This window comes from Polypterus senegalus, chromosome 8, assembly GCF_016835505.1.
Source record: "Polypterus senegalus isolate Bchr_013 chromosome 8, ASM1683550v1, whole genome shotgun sequence".
Classification (NCBI taxonomy): domain Eukaryota; kingdom Metazoa; phylum Chordata; class Cladistia; order Polypteriformes; family Polypteridae; genus Polypterus; species Polypterus senegalus.
In genome coordinates, this window is record NC_053161.1 from 21645256 (window position 1) to 21670507 (window position 25252).

The window sequence follows — 25252 nt, forward strand, 5'->3', positions numbered from 1 at the left end:
ATGGGGACAGGAAAAGGTTGGCAGGAAATGGTTGGATGTTCTTCCGACATCTTGAAAAACAATCCTGCCGACTACGCCAATTGTGAATGAGTCTTCATGAATAAAAATATCACACAGTCAATCATAAAGTTTTGGGGACCGTCCCCATATATTGTTGCTCAGAGAATGAAGAAATAAATTGATTCAATGTAGTTGAATTATAGTGAACAACTTTACTGAATGAAAATGGCATTTATATACAAAAAGTATTATGGGGACAGGAAATGGTTGGCAGGAAATGATTGGAATGACGTGATCTGGGACACCGGAAGTGACGTCGTTGTGGCCATTTTGGAAGCCGGAAGTTGTGGTTTTGTCTTCCATTTTTCTGTTGATAAAAGAGATTTGGGTAAGTACCACATGATGACCCTCTGTCTCGTGATATTTCATTCACCTATGGGCTCTTTGACTGCCTCCTAATCGCACGTGTGTGACAGATATTTGCAACACTCACATGAAGAAGGTCATAATACATATTAATTCAAAGTATAAAGATAATTAGTGGATTTACATTGACTATAAATAATGGTAAAATGAGATCAAAAATCTTCAGCTAATGAAATATACTGTATATTTCTCTATCTGTCCATTGTGAGGAATGGCCAGCATCCTTACCTGGTTGGGATGCTCTTAAGATGAAAGGACCAGGGGACAGAGTGTGCACAGAGCATTATCTCCTCCTGATCGCTAAATGGCAGCCACACTGGGCTGCAGCAATGTCTCAGATTCCCACAGGGCATATCTTTGTTCTGCCTCACCAGGAAGTGCTTTCGGACCTCATGTATGGAACCCCAGAAGTACTTCCAGGTGGTAGGTAAAAGGAGTTGCCTGTCTCCGTTCCAGGAACCAGAGTCAGGAGGAAAGTGTACAGAGCTTGTGAGGAGAAGTGGAGGAGGCAGTGACCAGTGGCAGAGACAGAGGAAGAAGACAAAGAGTTGCAGTATTGTACTTTATTGCTGATGCTTTGTGCTGTGACTGTCCTGTGGGTAAAATCTTCTTGGGGAACAGTTTCCTGAAATGAAATCCTCTTGAATCCTCTTGTTTATTTTATACACGTGTGTCCACGACTTTCTGTTGGGTGTTTGGGGACCTGGAGTGCCCCCTGGTGGCCACATTATTCATACATCCATTTTCTAACCGACTAATCCACTTTAGGATCTCTTGAAGCCACAACCTATCCCAGGAGCACTAAGCACAATACAGGATCCAGCAAGGACAATTAATCAGCCTATTGTAGGGCAAAATTGCACACACACACTCTCTCACTCACACCAATTTATAAATCAATCTAACACACTACCAGATTACCTGGAAGAAATCTCAAAAAAGCATGGGCAAACTATTGCAACTCCATGTAGGCATTGGTCAGGCTGGAATTTGAAACCAGGACAATGGAGGTGTAAGCAAACCACTGTATCAACTTGTTGTTCATTTTAGATACCAGGACTATGGAAGTGTAAGGTGGTAGAACAAATCACAGCATCAACTTGTTGCCCATATTTAGATATTGTAGATGCCACACAGGCTGGATGGACGTACCGGCCAGGAAATGAAGCGGAACCAGAAGGAAGAAAGGGACAGACAACCTCTATAAAAACAGGGAGACTGCTAAAGAACTGTTATTCCCCCAGTACGCTAGATGGCAACAGTCCCAGATATCTCCACCCAGTGGGAAGTGAGCAGGGCATGCTGGGAAATGTAGTCTGCCAAGGCAGCCCTGCTGGAGTCACAGGGTGCCGCAAGAGGGCGTTCCAGAGAAATAAATAATAAATAATGGACTTCCGTGTGATCCAGAAGTACTTTCATTGGGCAATCGCCCTGGCACCGGAAGTACTCCCGGGTCTGTAATAAAAGGGACCGCACTCCCTTACTCAGGCGAGTCGGAGCTGGGTGGTAGAGAGGCAACACTTGACTGGAGGAGGGCAGTGCGGTGGTGAGAGGAAAAGAACCAGTGTTTTGAGAGAATTGGTAATATTTTGGAGATGTTTTAAAAAAAACCTTCATTTATTTGATAAAGATCTCTTTTTTGGTGATCGTGTTGGGATTTGAGGGCCTCAGACGCTCAGGATTTATAACAATATCTGTTAGCTAAATATACATAGCCAAAATGCAATTTTTGAAAAAAAAAACAAAAAACGTAAGACTAATGACTAGAAAGAGCTTTAAGCTTCTTAAGTGCTAACCCTAATAATACCTGAGCTCAGAATTCTATACAATCATAGTTAAATCCAAGTCAGGCTCGGGGTGAAGCAAAATGATACTCTTTATTGTATTAAGCCCAAATAACTCTTGGGACACCATTTTGCTGCTATCTGAATAAAATTAGATCAGGCATCAAAAAAAAAAAAAAAGCAGGAATATATCTGATGCTTTCTGACACTTTATGCCATCTCTAACATAGCTCATCCATATTCATGACTGGGACAGAGCCTCCAACAAAAAAACACAATGCCAAATTAAAAACCTTAAAGACAGTTTTAGAATGAACTGAAACTGGACCAACTGCAAACACTAATGCTGACGATGTGAATTGGTCATCATAGGTTGACATGGAAATTGAAACTAAATAACTGAACTGCTGTGATATTTTTACTGAATTGTGTGAAGCTACACCATGGTGCAACAATAGCTGCATGGCAAAAAGGCAAAATAATTTTGATCAAGTGCAATGACAAGTAAGATGTTAGCCCCCATGAGCACTGTTCGCAGTGCTGCAACTGTCAATTTTTGTGTCAGGAAATATGGATGTTACTAAGACTTGCGCTGTTCTAGCTTGCAAAAACACAAGAGGAGTGATGATCATGCAAGTCAAGCCCCTCCATACTTTTGGAATATACTTCAGAGTACTTTGAAATTGCATGAACTTATTACACTAGAACGTTCTAAGTATCTAATTATGAATTACTGTTGGTTGCATTAGAGTGTAAGCATTTTTTTAGTGATGAGGATTCCAGACCCTAAACTTAGTGTTCTAGAGAAAGGGGAGTAGACATTTGCAGACCAGTACAATTCCAATTTCTTATGCCTTTTCCTTAAAATATTCTTTGTAGCATGTTTGCTAAGTTTGCTATTCTAACACCATTTCTTAAATAATACTTCTCAGTTAATAAATCTTACAGAGAATGTTAGAAGCCAACTAATATAAAAGAACTCTTCCTTGATTATTATTAAAAGTCAATTCTCTGTGTAATCTGGCTCCAAAGCTGTGCACCAAGTTTACTATTTGAGATTTCCTTTCAAGAGGTATTGTTTCCTGCAGAGTTATACTGTATGTGAATAAGAGGCAACCGTAACAAAATGCTTTACAAAGGGGCATTTTTCATATAACCTAAATAAACAATCTGTTGCAACCTTAAAGCCCCACCTTACACTTAGACTTATTTTGTTACAATTAAAACAACATTGACAATTATACATAAAGCATGGCTGAACAATATTGTACTGTCTGCCCTCTAGTTAGTGGGTTAAATCCTTTGTAGTAATTGTAATTGGCACCTCGCACACCAAAAGAGACCACAAGATTCAAGGCAGGATGCCGTGCTGATATATCCAGACTTGTCTGCCTTTGTTAGCCAGGCCTCGAGCTACCTGATGGTTGTCTTGATGGTGGTTGTGCCTCTCAGACTACAGTTGAAGACTTTCCCCAGGCACTTGACTGGCTTTTTACTGACTGATGGAATTATAACGCCATCTAAGACAAAGCAGAACTAATCTATGTCTGTACCCTTCTTTAGGATGAGAGAATGAGACTTGGTTGGCTTAAAGATCATCCTTGCTCATGAAAAACGCTTTTACAGACTGTTCAAAATCCACCTGAGCCTGGGACTGAAGTTGTTGTAACTGTGAGGTCATCAGTGAAGGCTCTTATAGGGGTTTGCCACACAACAGAAATTGTATGGGGTCCTCTGCATTCTACCGCCACTGCTTTCACTATAGTATTCAAAGGCTGGCTGGAATTGTACAACCAATAATGATGCCCTTTTTACATCAATACCAATCTGATGTGGTAAGTCCAGATGGGATCTTAATCCAAAAATTACCACAATAATCTTTGATGAGTTCTTTGATCTTCCTAGGGATGTGATGGCAGTCTAATGCTGATTCCACCAGCCTGTGTGGTATAGACCCATATGTGTTAGCAAGATCCAACCATACTACAACTAGGTCTCCTCACTCCTCTTGCTCCTCTCTGATGAGCAGTGTTATTACACCAGTGTGTTCCAGGCAGCCTGCCATGCCTTGAATACCACCTTTCTGAACCTAGTGACTTGGCTTTGGTTGATGGTCATTACAAACACAATTTTACAAGAAAGTACATTCTTTTGAATCAAAATGGATACTCAGTAGGAATAATGTGAAATCTGAATATATATCATTATCATTAGACATTTGCAATTTTCATTTGTTTATGTTGTTCGCTCAGGTACAGTGTTTCTTTTTGTGTTTTCATCAGTTGTATGTATTCCCCCTTTAAAGTTTGCAGATGCAAATGGATATGCAAAGCAGTGCTTAACGTGGATATACATAAGTGCCAGTACCCTAAGTGTTACTTTGATGTATTAACGTGAAGAGCGAAGAGGGAGGATTTTGTGGCTGTTACATGATGTTGGGGGCGTTACATGATTCATGTCATACATGATTCCTGGTATTTACCCTCAATGTACTATCGTGCCAATTTTCAACTTTTTTAACCACATAACAAATAGTATTTGAATCAATGAGTCTGTCAACTTTATTTTATACACTGATCACCCATCAAGGCCTGAAGTCCACAAGAAGGTGTCCTGTGGTATCAGGCACCAACACCTTAACAGCAGATTTTTTAAGTTCTGTAAGTTGACAGGTGGGGCCTCCATTGTTTTTCCAACACATCCCAGAGATACTCAATCAGACTGAGATCTGGGGAATTTGGAGGTCAAGTCAAAACCTTGAACTCTTTGTCATATTCCTCAAACCATTCCAGGGTGCATTACATGAAAGGGTGTATGTGGTCTGCAGCACTCTTTATGTAAATGGTACATATCAAAGTAACATCCATATGAAATTCAGAACCCAAGGTTTCCCAGCAGAACATTATGTAGAGCATCACACTGCCTCCGCTGGCTTACCTTCTTCCCATAGTGCATCCTGCTGCTATCTTATCCTCAGGTAAATAACACACACGCACTATGACATTCACATGACCTAAAAGAAAAAGCGATTTATCAGACCAGGATACTTTCTTCCATTACTCCATGGTTCAGTTCTCACATTAACTTGCCCATTGTACACTCTTTTAGCGGTGGACAGTGGTCAGCATGGGCACTCTGATTGAGCATTAAGTATTTCAGCAATTTGTGCTACAGTAGCTTTTCTATTGGATTGGACCAGACAGGCTAGCCCTCACTCACCACGCACATAGGTGATCCTTGGATGTCCATGATCCTGTCGCCGGTTTACCAGTTCTTCCTTGGACAACTTATGGTAGGTCCTAACCACTGAATACCAGGAAAACTCTACAAGACCTGCTGTTTTGGAGATGCTCTGAACCAGTTGTCTAGCCATCATAATTATCATTGTCACTCAGATCCTTACGCTTTCCCATTTTTCCTGCTTCCAGCACATCACCTTCAAGTATGAACTGTTCACGTACTGTCTAAAATATCCCACCCCCTTGACAGGTGCCATTGTAATGAGTTAATCAAAATTATTTGCTTCTCCTGTCAGTGGTTTTAATTGTGTTCCTGACTGGTGCATATAAAGACTGCCTAACAGTTGACATTGTATATTTTGTTATTTTAGCAATTGTCCTATCTGCTATATACTGTACACACACTCACTTGAGCATAAGTTATTAGTCATTTATCCAACTTTATCCAAGGTGAGATACATACAAAGGACTTTGCCCGCCTTCCCTGAATACTCAGCAGTATCATTACCTCCACCCTTCGACCTTAAAAATGTAGCACAAACATTTCAGAGGTTGATGGACTCTGTCCTCTGCGATTTTGACTTCCTTTTTGTCTACCTAGATGACATCTTGGTTGCCAGATGGTAACCTCAACCACCTCCGAACCTTGTTCAAGCACCTGAGCCTGCAAGAGTTCATTATCAATCCAGCTAAGTGTTTATTTGAAGTGCCTGACATAGACCTCCTGGGGCATCGCATTTCAAAAAAAGGTGTGATTCCTTTGCCTTCCAAAGTCTCTGCTGTCACCGATTTTCCACACCATACACACCCTCCAGATATTCTTGGGCATGGTCAATTTCTACCACCACTTCATTTCTCGGGCAGCACTCATTGCACAACCTTTACATGAGGCAATACAGGGCCAGTCCTCAAAGTCCCCTGTCACATGGTGCAAAGACTTGGATGAGGCATTTACCAAACATGATTTAACTTACATGGCCATGCTCGTACACCTGCTGATCGATGCTGCACTCGCTCTTACAACTGACGCTTCAGGCCAAGAGCGGCATTTGGGAGTGGCAAGTGGGATGACCGTCACAAGTCCTGTGCCTAAAGGAGCCCCGTTTATATGGTCTCCCATTCTAGCGGATTTGTCAAGTTATATTCTCCAGTTATATTTTGATAAAGTCCGCTTGTTATCTTGCAAAAATTTAGCTGAATACTGTAATAAGAAAATCTGGTGTATGTTAACATTATTTTTATTAAATTAGCACGTAAGTTTATACAGTCCACACATACCAGTAACAGTGTTTGACATAACCGGCCCTGCATGGGGTTGATCAACCCTAGGCCCAACACATCCCTAAGGCCCCCTCTGCTTCAGACCATGCATTGAGGGCGGTATTTGAACATTGGGCTGATAATTCATGGCAGCCATCAGTGTTTATTAGCAGAAATTTACATCCCAGTGAACGCAAGTATAGCAATTTCGACTGGGAACTACTGAGTTTATACCTGGCCATTCGACATTTCCGCTTCTTGCTTGAAGGCCGGCCATTCACTGCATTTGTCAATCACAAACCATTTGTTCTCACAGTGTCCAAGGTCATAGAGCTGTGGTCTGCCCGGCAGCAAAGGCACCTGGGTTACATATCAGAGTTCACAACAGATGTCCAGCATGTCGAGTGTAAGAAAAAGTAACCATACACATTGGAATTGACTACTCCCAGCTAGCGGCTGACCAAGCTAAGGACCCAGAGGTCCAGGCTCTTCACTTGGCACAAACTAGCCTGCAGTTGTCAGAGGTGCAGTTAGACGGCAGCAATGATAAGTTCCTTTGTGACACCAGCACAGGTAACCCATGCCAAACTGTCTGCAGCAAATGGAGATGGCACATTTTTGTCACCATACCTCTCACATCCAGAGTGGAAGGCATCCCACCATTTGGTGGTGAAGAAACAAGAAAGATATTCGTAGCTGGGCAGCAGCTTGTGTTGCATGCCTGAAGGTTAAAATACATCTCCATGTGTGTGTGTACATCTCCACTGACACCTTTCCTGGTGCCTTATCACCATTTCGACCATGTTCACTCGGACCCGGTAGACCCTTTGTTGACAGGAGAAGCAGGCGGCCTGAAGTGGTTCCTTTGATGTCCATGACTACAGCAGAAGTAGTGAGAGCTTTTATCAGCACTTGGGTTGCACGATTTGGCATGCCCTCCCACATCCAATCTGACCGAGATGCACAGTTTAGTTCACAGCTCTGAGCTGCAATGACACAAGACCTTGGGACGACCCTCCAACACACCACTGCCTACCACCCCCAAGCTAACGGTGTTTGTGAGTGCTTTCACCAGTAGCTAAAGTCAGCCCTCAAGGCTTCTCTTACCAAAGACAGCTGGGTCAACCATCTGCTGTAGGATCTGTTGGGGTTACATACAGCTCCGGAAGAGGATCTGCAGGTCTTGCCCGATAAACTGGTGTTTGGCCAATCTCTCCGTGTGCCCGGGGATTTTATCCCTCAGAGTTCTGTACCCTGGACTGCATCCTGACATCAATCTCTGTTCCCGGGCACAACAGTCAACTTCCAGCCAGTGCCTCCTGCCCACCATGGCTCTCCTCACTCCTGGTTCCCATGCCACCTGCAATTAGCAAATTTCATGTTTGTCTGGCACAAGGCACATCACAGTCCACTGAAACCACCCTATGAACGCCCTTTCCGACTCCTGGAATGCAGAGATAAAACATCTGTACTTGGTAAACAGCAGACGGTCTCATTGAATTGCCGTAAGCCTGCGCACATGAATTCCTCAAATGTTTTTGACTCTTTTTCAGCACCTGTTGGTGACCTGGCTACTGCTTCCCCTAACACACCTGTACCTACTGGGCATGCAGGTTTTAGTTCTCCAGGTCCGTTCACAACCCTGCCTACCTGCAATCGCACAGGGCGCATAGTGTGTGCCATAACAAAGTTAACGTTGCCCGTGTATGTAAAGTCTGGGGCCCCTGGAAGCACTGCGCCTCTGTAAAGACACAATTCACATGCACTGCAGTATAGGGAGGAGGCAGGGTGATGAGTGGAGAGGCAACAGTTATGTATTTAGTTTAAGCATGTTCAATAATAAAGTTAGTAGTTTTTGCCTGCACCGAGAAAACGTCTGATGTGTTTTCTTCCCTTTCAAGGCTCTACACTTTCATATATTGCTGGATTAAAATGATACTTACACATAATTTTCTAGTAGCTTTCTAACAAATATTATTTAGAGATATATTTAAGTCAGAGATGAATATTTAAGCAGATGAATACACTTATGTTGGGGAGATTATGGAAGTTAGAGTTTGTGGTTTAATGTCAGGAGGAAATTAATGTTCTTCTCCTCCCACAAATAAAACATATACTGTCCAGATGTTGTTAACTGTTAACTCTCTTGGATGGCACCCTGTAAAATTCAAGCTTTTATCCAGCATTGGTTCATGCCTCTCACTCATTTGGCTTCAGATTCCCACAACTAAGTCATGAAAGAGGCTCCCAAAATTTCACCTTGAACATGGTAATATTTCCCCATATTATGTATACAATGAAAAAACTATTTGAGGTAATTTATGTTAATATATTATTTTGAAATTCTGTGTATACAATTTTGTTTATATGAGTAATAAGGTAGTTGTAGAATTTATGTTTATATTCTGAGGTGGATCACCTACCTGTAACATTAGAGAATAGTAATTAGCTAATTTATGATGATTGTTACTAGTCTGGATGAGCAAAACAGAATTTAACTATGCCTCTGACCATTCTGATTCCAAACTCCACATAAAATTAATTGACAGATCAGATTATACACTTTAAATAAATTTGGAAGCAAGAACTTAATCCTAGAATCATTCTGCTTAAACATATTCAAAGACTCATTTCACCCTTGTTTGAAAGCAACGAAGATGGCTGCAATTGTTGGAAATCTTACAATCACAGAATACAGTATATGTAGAAATGCCTACATTAAGTTATGTAACAAAACTTTTTAGTTTATATCCACATTGTGGAAAACGTTTTTCCCTCATCATTTTTGCTTTGTGGGTGTGTCAGGCATGCTCTCTTCATTGTTTCTCTCTCCTACAGTCCTTCTCTCATAAAAAATAACTTGAGATTTTACAGTACTGTACTATAAAAGGAAGGGTGAACCCCAAACAAGATGGAGATTTGATGTGGGTCCTCTTGATTGATTTTCCTAAATGCAGGGATCCTGGATTATTTTTGTAATTTTGAGACATCTGGAATTACACAACTGTGCACATAAACATTTACCTCACTATGGAATGTATGAGAAGCATTGCTAGCTTCTCACTAACATTTGACAGGAATTCTGTCTTGCTGTCAACGGAGGATGCATTTCAAGTCAGTACTTTTTGGTCAGCCAAAGTACCATTTGCCTTTGATATTCAGCTGTCCAGTTCAGAATGTATGAAAGTATGCATTGGCTTAAGTTCTTCTTATCACTTGGCTACATCTAGAGCATATTTCTGTCACACTCTTGGTTCTACATTTACTTTACCGATTAACTGGTATAATTTATGAGAATACAATCTTGCTGCCATCAAGTTTATATTGTCACACACGAGCGATTAGGGAGCAGCTAAAGGACCAGACAAGCAGCACAAAACCGCAAGACAGGGGACGACGGCAGTGTACTAACCACTCTCTCTTTGTTTCAACAGGAAGGACGAGAAAATACAGCTGTGAATACTGCCCGAAATCCCTAGCCAGCAGGCTGAGCCACTTCTGGGTTCCTTCATCCCCTCCAGTCCCCCAATGATGACGTCACTACATCCCATGAACCTCAGCGCCTCCTTTCCCAGCATTCCATTTCCATTTCTGTTCCCACTCCATAAAATATCCATGCTTCAATGTATTGGTGTCTGTACTTGATATTTCATGTCTGACCGTTCAACTTTGAAAACCAGTGTTTACAGTATACATGGACAGATTACCCAAACCTTAAACATTGTTTCTGTGTTTTCTTCACAATATATACCATTATGGATGTCTCTAGAAAACTGAGGAGAAAAATTGGCATGAACTAAACTAAAAAAAAAAAAAAAAATAAGTCTGTCTTGGTCTTTGGTTAAAACAGAGAAGGTAACAACATTATTTTGAGACAGTGCAAAATATTAAAGAAAATCAACAAAATAATTTAAGGTCATTTCATATTATGTACCTTTTCTAATGATTTTCAGTCGTAGCTTTCAGCATAAGGGACAGAAAGAATGAATAACAGAAAGAAGGAAACATGACTATGGGATTATTTCAAGTGTGAAGGGTCTTCATTAGCTTCCAGCTATGTCTAAAACAGTTAGCAAAAATCCACAAAGAAACGTCGTGAGCTTACCAATGCTTAAACACTGAATGGCCTTTTAATAAGTTCACTTACCTAAGAGCAAGATGCTTCCACATTTGCCTTGAGAAGAATCATATTTCTTTAGGGATTAACTGAATACATTGTTGAGTGGCCCAGGGCTGATGGTCCATGTCAAAGTAAATGTATTTCTTACTCTGTGCAAGTTGTGTCAGAGGTTTTTGGACCATGGGATCAGCACTGGTAATGGCCCAGTCTCAGTACACTAATGACAATGTTGTTATTGAAATATCCAGCAGATTTTCAAATGCATGCACATCTGGTGCCCACTATCATGCTGTGTTCAAAGCCATTTAATTTTTTAGTCTTCCCTACTACTGAACTGTGCTGCGACCAGGCAGGAATGTGTAGCCAATCTATACTCATAGATTTTAATTAGATTCACAGCTGTTGGTAATACAAAGAAAAAGAGCCCAAACATATATGAGGATTACCTTAAAAAACTGCACAACTCTTTCTATTCTTTAGTCAAAATTAACAGGAAATGCCTGCAACTTATTCTGTGCTTTATTTGAAATTTCCCACAATCCTTATCCAAATGCTTGCACAATTGGCTTGAAAATTGTTGTTTTTTAGTAAAGAGAATTTTATAAAATGGATTGTTATGAAAAAGGAATCATGACCTAGAAGTCACAAGCAGTCAAAAATGTATACAGAGACAATGCTGGTGATAACTCAGTATGTTAAAGCACCAACATGGGGTGATGCCTGTCTAGATTTAGCTTTTTTGTAATAATCAGGATATAATTGAAGCTGTAGAGGGGATTGAACCACTAGGGACAAGTGACTATAATAAAATATAATTCTCAGTGTTTTGTAAGAGTGTGGATGCAGAGACTAAAATTGTTAAGTTTAACTTTGATAGGCCAAATTGTGAGCCAACGCAGCAATACCTAAGAAGGATAGACTAGGATAAACTTTTGAGTGTGGAGACAGTTGAGGAGCAGTGGAACAGGTTAAAAATGTTTTATATGTAATGCAGGACAGGTACATACCTAAATTTGGAATTAATAGGTGATTTAAGAAAACTCCTCAGTGGGTTAATATAGAGTTAAAAAAGAAACTGCAAAGGAAAAAAACAGTGGTATAAGACAAATAACTCCAATATGAATCGTAGAGTGTATGAGAACATGAGAGCAACCATTAAGAAAGGTATTAGGGAGGCTGACAGAAAGTTGGAGAGGAATATAGCAGATAAGGCGAAAGATGACCCAAAGAGATTATTTCAATATTTTAGTAGTAAAAGATTAGTTAAGGAGGAGGTGAAGTGTATCAGCGATAGTAAAGGGGAATTATAAAATACAGTTAAATAGCGGATGCTCTAAATAAGTATTTTTCTGAGGTCTTTACAAGTGAGGAAGTAGATATCTTTCCATCGGTAACAGAGACTAAGGAGGTACTGAAGGATTTGCAAATTGTAGAGGGAGAAGTATTGCTCAGATTAAATAGGCTGAAATCAAACAAATCACCAGGACTAGATAATATTTACCCTCGAGTTCTTAAAGAGGTTAGCAAGTACAAACCCTTGATAACATATCTTAGGTGAAATTACAAAAAGTGAAATTCCAAAGGACTGGAAAATGGCAAATAGTATCCCATTATATAAAAAAGTTTGATTGGGCAGTTCCCAACAACTATAGGCCAGTAAGCTTAATGTGCATCACTGGAAATTAATGGAAGGAATAATTAAGGATACAATTGACCAGTACATGGCAATTACAGGAGTTTTTCTGAACAGTCAGCATGTGTTCAGAAGAGGCAGGCCATGTTTTACTAACATGCTGGAATCCTATGAGGAAGCAACAAAAGGGTATGATAAGAGTCGAGTTTATGATATTATTTATCTTGACTTTCAGAAAGCATTCAATAGGTTGCCACACGAGAGGTTGGGCATCAAACTAAAAAGAAGTGGGAGTTCAGGTTGAAGTTTTTAGATATGTGCAGAATTAGCTCAGACTAAGAAAGCCGATGTTAAGAGTGGTGTTCCACAGGGTCCGTGCTAGGGCCGCTACTATTTTTAAATATATATAAACGATTTGGATAGGAATATACAGTAAGCAACAAGCTGGTTAAGTTTGCAGATGACACCAAGATAGGTGGATTGTCAAATAATCTGCAATCAGTTAAATCAATACAGAGGGTCTTGGATGGCATACAGGCTTGGGGCAGATGACGTTTAATGTTAGTAAATTTTAAATATTACACATAGGAAGTAAAAATGTTAAGTCTGAAAATCTAGAGTACACCTTATGAGAAGGATTTAGTAGTTGTAGTTGACTTTACACTATCAACGTCCAAACAGTATTCAGAAGCTAATAAGAAGGAAAACAGAATGTTAAGTTTTATAGCACGGTGTGTTGTGTACAAGTACAAGGAGGTTATACTTGAGCTTTATAATGCACTAGTGAGGCCTCATCTGGAGTATTTCGTGTAGTTTTGGTCTCCAGGCTACAAAAAGGACATAGCAGCATTAGAAAGGTCCAGTGAAGAGCAACTAGGCTCATTCCAGGGCTACAGGAGATGAATTATGAAGAAATATTAAAAGAGCTGAGCCTTTTCAGTTTAAGCAAAAGAATATTAAGAAGAGACATGATTAAAGTGTTTAAAATTTTGAAGGGAATTAGTACAGTGAATCGAGACTGTTATTTTAATCAAGAGCACGGGGACACAATTGGAAACTTGCTAAGTTCCCAAAAAAGGTCAAGCAGAAGTTGAAGGCACATTATTTGTTCTGGCTGGCCAACAACAGCAGTCCCATCAGGGCTACTTGAAGAATTATCTGCATCTTAACATCAGTAAAATAAAGGAACTGATTATTGACTTTTGCTGTGTGAAAGAGCCTTATGTCCAGTCAAAATTCAGGGAGTGGATGTAGAGGTGGAATACTCCTACAAGTACTTGAGAGTCCACGGGTAGGACTGGTCTCGTAACACAGATTCACTATATAAGAAAGGGCAGAGTAAGCTCTTTTTTCCTTAGCAAAATGTGGGTAGTGACATCCTTCACATCTTCTGCAACTCTGAGGTGGCCAGTGCAACTTTCTACGCTTTGGTGTGCTGAGCTGGTAACATCACTTCACTGAAATAACAAGCTAATTAATAAGGGCAAGCTCAGTTATAGGATGCACTCTGGAGGTAGTAGCAAAGGAGAGATTTAAAGCAAAACTGAGTGCCATTATAAACAAATCTGCACATTCTATTTATGATACACTAACATGGAGTACTTGCAGCCAGTTACCATTCAGCAGAAGTGTGTCAAGAATATGCCACTGTGGCTCCTTTATACTAACAGCAATATGCCTGCATAATGCTTCACTGTGACTGTAACTGTCAAGTCAGAGGTTTTTCATTATTTTTAATTTTCTTCCTCCTTAGTCATTCTGGGGTGTATTCAGACTATACAGTAGTGTATGTAATTTTTACTTATTTATTTATTTATTTATTTAAATAGCTTCTATAAAAACAGGAAAAAATAAATAATGTTCTATATAAGAAGGGAATAGATGCCCATGCAGATTATGTAGAAAAATAAGGAACGTGGCAAATACATCTAGTATGTTGAAACAATTATACAATAAACAATGTGGGTAACAAAACTTTTTGAGCATCTGTTGTATAAGAGTAGCTCTTCATCCCCAGTTAACAGCACAGGATTTCTCCCTTTTCAGAAATGAGTGTCTTCCTTAGTCTCTATCCTTTATTTGTGGAATTTCCTTGGTTAAGAATAACTTCCTGGAAATGTACTCCTTGGAACTTCAGAGGACCTCCTAGGGTGTGTCCCTTCTGGAAATGCAGTTTCCCTCTTGAGGATAGATTAGAACACACTCTTAGCCACCTGTAGTTCCCAGATGGGGAAACAGAGTGAACGCTGACAGCATATGCATGATCCACTGCAACTAATTTTAACAGACTCATCTGCAATGTGATTAATCCATTCATAATGTGATAATGTTTGTAGTTATTTTTCTTAAATTACAGTGTAGCACTCATTACCAGCTTCTACTGACACTTTCTGTTTTCTTTTGGTCTCTTGTTGTGGTGCTGCCATTTTGCTCCTGAGCAATTGAATAACACACTAGAGTGATTAGAACATCTGGGATACAACCTTTACTAACATAACCCCACATCATCGTTCCATATTAAATTTATATATTTCAACCTGTGCAAAAGTAAGGGGAACAGTGGCCAGTAGCCCTAGTTCAGCTCTGATTTTGCCTGTTGCAAAGGACCATTGACTCGTAGTAATTTGCTGCTGACTGGGGTTTTCATTTTCTATTCTTCATTATATGCAAACCAGCAACGGCGCACTGCGGAATAACGTGCAGTAAATACACTTGATTTGAGCATTCATAGTTTTCATACTCTTTCTCTGTCTCTGTTTAGCATTAGTTAGCTCAGAGGTTGATGCGCTTGCTGCTTCATGAGCAGCTCTTCGTTTCTCCACCCTAGCGGCCCACTTCTTCTCTTCTTTCGTCAGCATCTATTCGCGTTAAAACTGATTAAGTCAGTGTTTGTGTTGCAATTACTTAGTATGTTTTCTTTCATTTTCACTTAAGCTGGCACTTAGTGGTAGAGGAAGAAGAGGTAGGGGAAGTGACGGCGAAGGTGGTAGGGTTGAGAACGGTGCCCATACGCTTTGCCACACAGCCGCCCTGCTGGCCACTGCCGAGCATTGATTCTACAATAAAATAAAATATAAATAAAAAGAGGAATAACCTTGGAGTAGACATCATGTAATATATGTGTACAAAATTTTAGGTCAATAGTTCAAATGGGGTGGCACGATGGCGCAGTGGTAGCACTGCTGCCTCGCAGTTAGGAGATCTGGGTTCGCTTCCCAGGTCCTCCCTGTGTGGAGTTTGCATGTTCTCCCCGTGTCTGCGTGGGTTTCCTAAGGGTGCTCCGGTTTCCTCCCACAGTCCAAAGACATGCAGGTTAGGTGGATTGGCGATTCTAAATTGGCCTTGGTGTGTGGGTGTGTTTGTGCATGTCCTGCAGTGGATTGGCACACTGCCTGGGATTGTTTCCTGCCTTGTGCCCTGTGTTGGCTGGGATTGGCTCCAGCAGACCCCTGTGACCCTACGTTCGGATTCAGTGGGTTGGAAAATGGATGGATGGATAGTTCAAATGGTTTGCAAGCTATGGGTGATTAAAAATCCTGGGCAGACAAATGGACAGCCACGGTAGCGTATTATATATAAAGATATTGTATGGTTATCTTCTTTTGTAAATCTTTGTAAGTGCAATGAGCTAGTCTCACTTAAGAACAGTATCAATAAGGCTTGTTTTAGCACAGAACAGCCAGTGTATCAATGTTATTTTGGCCATACTTTTGCTTAGATCATTTTTTTTCCTGTGTTGTATGTTTACAAAGATAGCTTATCACAACTCTGGCTATTATGTCTATGGGCGTTAGCCATATTTTTGCTCTTTTCTTTCTTGAGTGTTTTGAGAGTCTACTCATTCTTTAGCCTGGCAGCTTTGTCTAGCTATAAGCCATTGTCCTGACAGTACAGTAGTTAGAAAAAGCAGCTTCACAGTTAGACCTGCTTCATTGTTTCGTGCTTCACACCCGTAGTGTCCATTGCCTAGACAGTCTCATTTGTTTACTGTTAAACAGCTCAGGGTGGGGTTGAATAACCATTTAACTATGTCTGAAACATGCAACACTCTCTTTATCTTATCTTTATCTTTATGAAGAAAGCATGGTCTCACTATAATTTGTGCTCATTCTATGCTGAAGGTTTTGTTTTCACATTTTTTGGAACTTTATATATGTTTGAATTTTTTCTACTGATTGACAGTTTTGTATTTGATGGCCTGATCAGAACTCTATGCCATGTAATTTTGCACTTTGTAAAAAAAAAAAAACAAACATTTCTAACACCTTTTAAATTATGTGCCTTTAAAAACATTTCAAAAATTCAAAATTATAATGCAATTTCCTGAATTATACAAACAAAATGAGTTTTACAAATTAGAAAACAACACAGTTGTACTGTTGTGAGTTGCAGTATTTTGGCAAGATAAACACCATTCTCAAGAGTGGCCACTTAACACCATAGCTTGAGTGATACATAGAGTGGCTCAACAATTTCAGACTGCGAGAAAATTGGGTATTTCAAAGTTTTGAAGTTTCTGGATATCTATATTTAAAATTAACAGATTTGAAAGTATATCTTTAATTACTTTGCTAAAAATAAACTTCACTCATATGCATTATTCTCTCTGCATGCAAGAACAAAAGGGCTATAGTATATATAGTATACATATATGATTTATATACTATACATTTTAATGAAAGTACATAATTTGTGTGTATTTCCTCACACCTTAAGAGACCTGGGTTCAATTCCAGGTGCATTCACTGTGTGAACTTTGTATGTTTTCTCTGGGCTTGTGTGGTTTTTGTCTTGATACTTACCCTCACATCTCAAAAATGAGCCCATTCTTTATTTTGGTGACTGTAACGTGCCACTGTGGTGGTGTTGGTTGCACTGCATTGTTCTCCAGTATCGCCTAGGCTTAGCTTTTGCCTTAAACCACACTTATATGTAAAAATGTTTCAGGAAAGGGAAGGAATTTCTGATAATACACATACAGCCAAATGGGTGGTCAAGTGAAGTACATCACTTTGAAAATCACTGCAGCTTGTGTTTTATTTGTTCTTAAAAGTTCAAAATTAATTTTACTTGACTGGCAAATTCTTTAGGGTTTCTTGGCACTTCTATGGTGTCATAACAGTTATATACTATGACATAAGAAAATGTTATAAGTCTTCTGTTTTTTTGAATTTTTAAAAGATGGTTAAGTCTATATTATGTTAACACCCCAAGTAGTCTGAATTATTACAATAACAGAATGATCATTCACCCAGCCATCCATCTATCTATCCTTCCATATATTTAAACAACTTTTATTTGCATGTTTGCAAGAAACCCAAGCCTAGAAGAATTAATTGCCAAGGAAGGAATGAACCCAGTTTGGATGTGTTGTCTATCCATCATAGGGCACATTCATTCATCCATACACTGATTAACATAATATGCAAATCTTTGAAAGGATGGATGAAACAAATACTTAAAAAAAGAGAAAAGAAAATCATAGAGGCACAGCATGAGAGTACAAATTCCACCCATGCAATGTCTGGGCTCCTAGAGATATAAGGGAGCAGCAACAACTGGCCCACCTTACTATGCCATCCGGGGAAAAAACATTTTAAATAGAAAGGCAGACAGATAACTTTGGTACTCTCCAAGAGGAAATTCACTTTTAGTGAAAAAACAAAGTAAGACTTTTTGATAAGTGCAAGATTCAGAGCAGTACATCGTGCTAACCAGTGACTTTTGACATTTTTTGTAATCATAGATTAATAAACAGTGTAGTTATAACTCATACAACTATTTCTGTCTTGATTATTAACGGTATGCAGCAAATCTCAATAAAGACCCTTGCTTATTTTATTTTAGTTGTAAGAGGTTCATTAGACTAAGCATTTTGCTTTAAGACAGGAATGTTAAGTCGCACCATTTGATTACTTCACTAACATGAAAGGGTAAGCCCTAAGAAGCTTTTCAAGATTAAATCTATTTATGCTCCGTTCTCAGATAACTACCCTACTACAGGCCTACCTTGTGTGAAAATTCACCCCATACTGTATACAGTATATATATATATATATATATATATATATATATATATATATATATATATATATATATATATATATATATATATATATATATATATATATATACTGTATATATATAGTTTTAACAGTTATTATCTAGGACTATTTTTATTATTTAAAATTTCTTTTAATGTAACAACAAATGAACTTTGCTCAGGATTGTGTGGCTTGTGTGAAAAGTGGATTCAGAAAATATTCTGGCTGTTTCATTTTCTGCACTCTTTCTGTTGCAGAATTAATTTTAAAAGAATACATTTACCATTTGTGCCCATCAGTCTACACTCAATAACCCATAATAACCCAAAGGTTTCCAAATTAACAAAAAATCAAAAATTGAAATCTCTGATTCATATAAGGATTCGGACACTTAATTTAGTACTTTCTAGAACCCCTTTTGGCAGAAATTACACTTTAAGTGTTCTTTTGAAATCTCTACAAGCTTTGCATACCTGGATTTGGGCAGTTTATCCTATTCTTACTGGCAGATCCTCTCAGGCTCCATTATATTGGGTGGGAAGCATCTGTAAACTAAAATCTTCAGGTCTCTCCACAAAGCTTCTATGATGTTTAAGTATAGGCTTTGGCTGGCCCACTCTAGTACTTGTCTGAAAAATTAAGCCATTATTATGCAGGAAGGTGAACCATCATTGCAGCCTGAGGTCACATGCACACTAGAGCAGGTTCTCTTCATGGGCCTCTGTGTATTTGGCTATATTCATATACTGAATTTTGATCAGTCCCCCAGTCCCTGCCACTCAGAAGTATCCCTATAACATGGTCCTGCCACCACTATGCTTCACCGTATGGATGGTATTAGGCAGGTGATGAGCAGTGCCTGCCTAAAGAGTTAAACGTTTTTCTCAACAGTCCTTTAAATGTCATTTGCAAACTCCAAGTGGGCTGTCATATGCCTCTTACTCAAGGGTGGCTTCCATCTAGCCACAACTGTAAATACCTGATTGATAGAGTACTGCAGAGATGGTTGTCCTTCTGTCAGGTTCTCCCATCTCACCAGAGGACATCTGAAGTTCTGTTAGTGTGACCACTGGGTTCTCAGTCACCTCCCTGACCAATGTCCTTCTTACCAAGTGGACAGCTAAATCTTGGAATAGTCTTGGTGATACAGTAGAACACTTTAAAACACTACTGAAAACACATTACTTTAACTTGGCCTTTTCATAACTTCACTTTAACTTAATCCTGATACTCTGTATGTTCAATTCATCATAATAACTATTCATGGTGGCTCTAAAATCTGTACTGAACCCTACTCTCTCTTATGTTTCTTTTTCCGGTTTCTTTGTGGTGGCCTGCGCCACCGCCACCTACTCAAAGCATCATGATGCTCCAACAATGATGGATGGATCAAAATCCAGAAGTCTACGTGACCATCATCATCAAGTCCTTCCATGAGAACCCTAAATACAAAGAGGACTGTTTGACTTATGTTAGGTAGATTGCTCAGAGGGGACTGGGCGGTCTCTTGGTCTGAAATCCCTACAGATTTTATTTTTTTCTCCAGCCATCTGAAATTTTTTTTTTGTTTTTTCTGTCCACCCTGGCCATCGGACCTTACTCTTATTCTATGTTAATTAATGTTGACTTATTTTATTTTTCTTACTGTGTCTTTTATTTTTCTATTCTTTATTATGTAAAGCACTTTGAGCTACATTTTGTATGCAAATGTGCTATATAAATAAATGTTGTTGTTGTTCTTCTTCCATTTCACAGTTATTAAGGCCATTGTTTTCTGGGAACACATAAAACTTTAGAAATGGGTTTATACCCTTGCTCTGATCATTGTCTTCTCAAGAGTTTTATTGAGAATGTTTATAGCATTCCTGCATTCATGCACTTCATGCAGTGTGAATTGTGGGAACTTATTTAAAGGATAATTAAAGCAAACAGGATGCAGTTGCTCACATGGAGTGCCACAGCAAAGATTCTGAGAGATATCAGTTTTTGATTTTTAATAAATCCTTTCTGAAAACACATTTTCACTTTGTCATTATAGGGTATTGAGAGTAGATTGATGGGCAAAAATGTGTAAAGAAAGTGAAGGCATCTGAATGCCTTCTGAATTCACTGCATATTAAAATTTCACTCCAACTATTTTTTATTGAATAGTTTGAATAATTTTTTATTAAATACCTGTACTGTAACTGAGTGAGTTTATGCCTGAGCTCAGTTTAAGATGAACAGATGCCCCTAAGTTGTTGGCATAGTCTTTATTCCCTAATAACCCTAAAGCCAGTTTGAGGATATTACATTCCCTGTTATATTTTCTTTAAATTATTTTGCTATTTTTACTACTTTCAATTTTATTTAAATTGGTAAAAATGTCACCGAAATAGCAATACATTATTAGCCATAATCTGCTTAGAATCCACATCAATGCCTTGAAGAAATAACATAACATGCATTTGGCAAATCCAATAAATCAGTAATTCATATAGGGATCAATAGTTGTTTTGTTTTTTCTTTCAAAATATACAAGTGAAGCTTAAATGTTTTTCTTAATATTATGTCTTTTTTAATAATAGACATAATGTTATGTTAAATGAGTTCCCACCAATTAAAAAAAAATCTCTTGTTTTCTGACTTAAATCTACATGTAGGATTGTGAGCAGCAAAAACATAACACTTTTTTAAAATAGGTATGCTTGCATTACTAATCAGCATAAAGAATGCTTTCTTTTTAAAATCTGCAGTCCTAAGCCGGGTTAAAAACCAGAATAATGTCTTTGCCACTTTTTAAAGACACACTTGTCACCCAAATCACATTTCACTTTATACTGGTAACCATAAAGACTAGCGTAAAGCAAATTAACATAAACTAATGGCCATTTTTTAAAGTCTGTTTATTGCATAATCATGTAACCCTGGCAGTATGGTAGCATAAACGGACAAAGCAGAAGGTTAAAGTTTAGGCTGTGCAATTTATTTAAATGTTCCGTAACACTTTGGTTTAGGTATCCATTGTATTCCTCTATTAGCAATTTATAAATGTTTTTACACTTTTAACATTAATTATTACAAGATATAATTGTACTACATAATGTAGTTACATGTATAATGTAACTACATAACAATGTATGTAGTAATGTATAATATAGTTAACACATAATGTGTTAGTCATTTTTCATTATCATTTTAAAAAGCTTATAATGTGTTTTATGACATGTAGTATACCACAAAATATAAAATATCCCTAATTAATTTTTCTTATCATATACAGTATATTTTACATGATTTATATGTACTTTCCTGCGGTGGGCTGGCGCCCTGCCTGAGGTTTGTTCCTGCCTTGCGCCCTGTGTTGGCTGGGATTGGCTCCAGCAGACCCCCGTGGCCCTGTGTTAGGATATAGCGGGTTGGATAATGGATGGATGGATGGATATATGTACTTTCTCAAGAACATTTCTTGAATAATATAAAATATTTTAATTTCTGTCTGTTTAGATTATGTTCTAAACATATTATTTGAATTATGAGGTGGACATGTTATAGATTAAGTTTACCATGACCTAAATAGGCAAAAATGCAATTTTATAGTAGGTAATCTAAATCTTGTCATATTTACAGAGGATAAAACATGACAACTATAAAATAAGATTTATAGTACAGGTTATTGTAAATGAGGGAATGCAGAAGCAAGAAGTGTGATGAAGCAACCAGTTGGAGCAGCATTAGAAAAGACAAAGGGTGTGGGATTTTTGTGGTTTCTATGTTAAATACTATATAATTAAATAAATCGCAAGAGAAATTACCCTGATTGGTAGCATTACTGGTGTGGTAATATAACTGAAGTGGACAGGAAAGCCATGCATAAAGGTATAATATCTGCTCACAATATCACCAGGCACAGCACATCAGCAGTTATAATTTAGTAGTCAGGCAATTAGAATACATGCATCTATTAAATTTATAATCTACTTTAGATTATATGCTGTTTCTGAATAACTACTTGTGCCTAGGGTGGCTGGAATTCTTAATTATATGACAATTTTTCCTATTTAGTAGTCTTTTGACAGGTCTTTTGTAAGCAACTATCACAACTTTCTGAATGTGCTTTGCATCAGCATACCACATGGTGGTATTACCAGTCAGGAAAACCTTTTATAAAGATGTGATACAAATTCATATAATATCATTTACAATCTGCAAGAAATGTCCTGGCACCTATTCTGTCTTGTTGATGGAACCTGTCTGGTCACAGATCTTGTTTTCATGTGCTTACCTCGATAATGAGTGTAAAGCACTGCTAAGGCCATAAATCTTAAAGTCTAGTGGCTAAGGCACTGGAATTTAAAGCATGAGTGTGCTAGCTGGTCAGTTCCTCCCATTGTCTCACTATGGGCTCAGATGAAGTCACTTAACTTGTCACTGCACCCGCAGTAAGAAATATTTGTAATATATCAGTGTTTATAATGATCTTATGGAAAAACATGATAACTAAATATACTATAATAATTAATAATAATAATAACAATTTGTTGTCAGTCGGTCAATCATTTTCCAACCTGCTATATCCTAACATGGGGTCAAGGGGTTCTGCTGGAGCCAATCCCAGCCAGCACAGGGTGCAAGGCAGGAAACCAATTCCAGGCAGGGTGCCAGCCCACTGTAAGGCACACACACACACACACACACACCCACACACCAAGCACACACTAGGGACAATTTAGGATCACGCAGAGTAAACACTCATGATGTCACCCGTCTCATTTAAATAAAATGGGAGGAAAATGAGATTTCACATTTTATTTCAAACTACTTTTCTGAAGAATCACTTGAACAATGCTGTCCAGCTCACTGTTAATTTGTTATTGTCTCTTTTAATCTACAACTGGTGCATGGATGGCAGCATTTACTATGCGTACTGCAGAACACAGTTTTCACTAAGGTTAATTTTATGGTAACTTTTATTTTAGTGGTTCAACCACCAGTTTTTGTCAAATTCCCATGCTTTACCTATCTATGTGTTCATGAATATTTCTTCAGATATTTTGGTTTTCCTTTTGAATACCAAAGGTGTTAATTGGAAACTGCAAATGATCCCTATGTGGCTGAGTATGGTGTTTTACATACTCTGCGATGGATAGACTCTTCATTCTATATTGCTTCCTGCCTTGCGCTCAATATCTACGTGACTTGTCAAACTAAAAAGCATTTACGAATTAAGAGAATGTAGGAAACATATGTAGAATATATAAAAGGATAAAAGTGTGCACTATATTAGGCACTGTACTAAACAGATCAGTACAAAAGTTACCAGAAATATCAAATTGACACTTTGTAGCTATAATGAAAGAAAGATCCCTCATTTACTTTAAACAAAAAGAAGGTGAACTGAAAGTAAATGGAGGTTTTCTCTAGAATAACATTTGTCATCATCATTACAACATTAAGTCACAAGCATTGAACTATCTTTCCACTTTCTCTCCTCTTAACATTAGATACAATGTAAAGTAAAGTAGTCATTTATTAGAAGAATCTGGGAGGGAGTGGCAAACCATCCATGGTCTAGTGACCCACATCCTGCTTACAGAGGATCTGAAGCATTGCACGCATCCGAAGCATGTGCATCACAGGGTCGCCTGCCAGGCTCGTCAAAGGTAAGCACTACTCTCCTGGGACACCAGGGGGCATGATCATTAACCACCTTGTCTCTTTTTACACAAACAGCTCTGAGAAGATGCCCAATGAGGGCAACTAACTCTGCCCCTTCTAATCCAGGAGTTGTAAAAACAAGGCCCTCCCAAGAGGAGGCATCTCATTTGGAAGATGAGACTGAGTTTCTAACCACAACCCTGACCACTCTATACATAAGCATCCTTGCATTAGCCAACAGCTAGATATATTTCTGTTCATTTCTGTGCCACTGATTGCTTGTTCTGTTATAAACCTTTTCAATTGAGTGGGGTGGCCTGATTGGCACCCAAACATTTGATCTGAGTTCCTGTCCTTACTACTGGTTGATGACACTGGTCATTCTTAATCTAGAATGGGGTCCTCAATCGCAGTCCTGGAGAGCCACAGTGGCTGCAGGCTTTTGTTCTAACTCGGTTGCTTAATTAGAAACCATTTCTTGCCAATAATTTGATTTCATGGCTTGTTAGTGCTTTAACTCTGCTATGTCAGGTCATTCTCATATCCTAGATTTTCTTCCCCTTTCTAAGGATATCTTCCAAATGATTTGAAGGCTAAAATGGAGGAGTAGTTCTCAGTCCTTATCTTTTCTCTGTTCACTTTCCTCCCTAATTAAACTCAATAATGGATGATAAATAAACACCGGAATTGTGACCCGACATTTGCGTGATAGACATATGCGCGCCAACAAAATAGCGCTGATTAAAACGCGCCGTCAAAATCGTGCCAACAAAACCGCGAAAGTTTCATTAAATATGAATTACTAGTTTAAAGCATATATAATAATGTTTATTTTAGAAGTCAATATTATGAGACGCGGCATGACAACAGCACGGCACACAGATTGTCCTTAAGATCACGCCCTGCATATGTAGGAAGAATTGCAGCAGGGGCGTCCCACTCTCTTGGCCTCTCTCGCGATTTTCTCGGCGCGCATTTGTCGAAAACCAGTTAGCGGGTTTGTCGGCGCTGACTTGTCGGTCACAGTTTTGTCGGGGCGCATATGTCTATCACGCTTTTGTCTGTGAACCCACAGGAATAGATGGTAAAAAGCTAAAGGGAGAAATGCT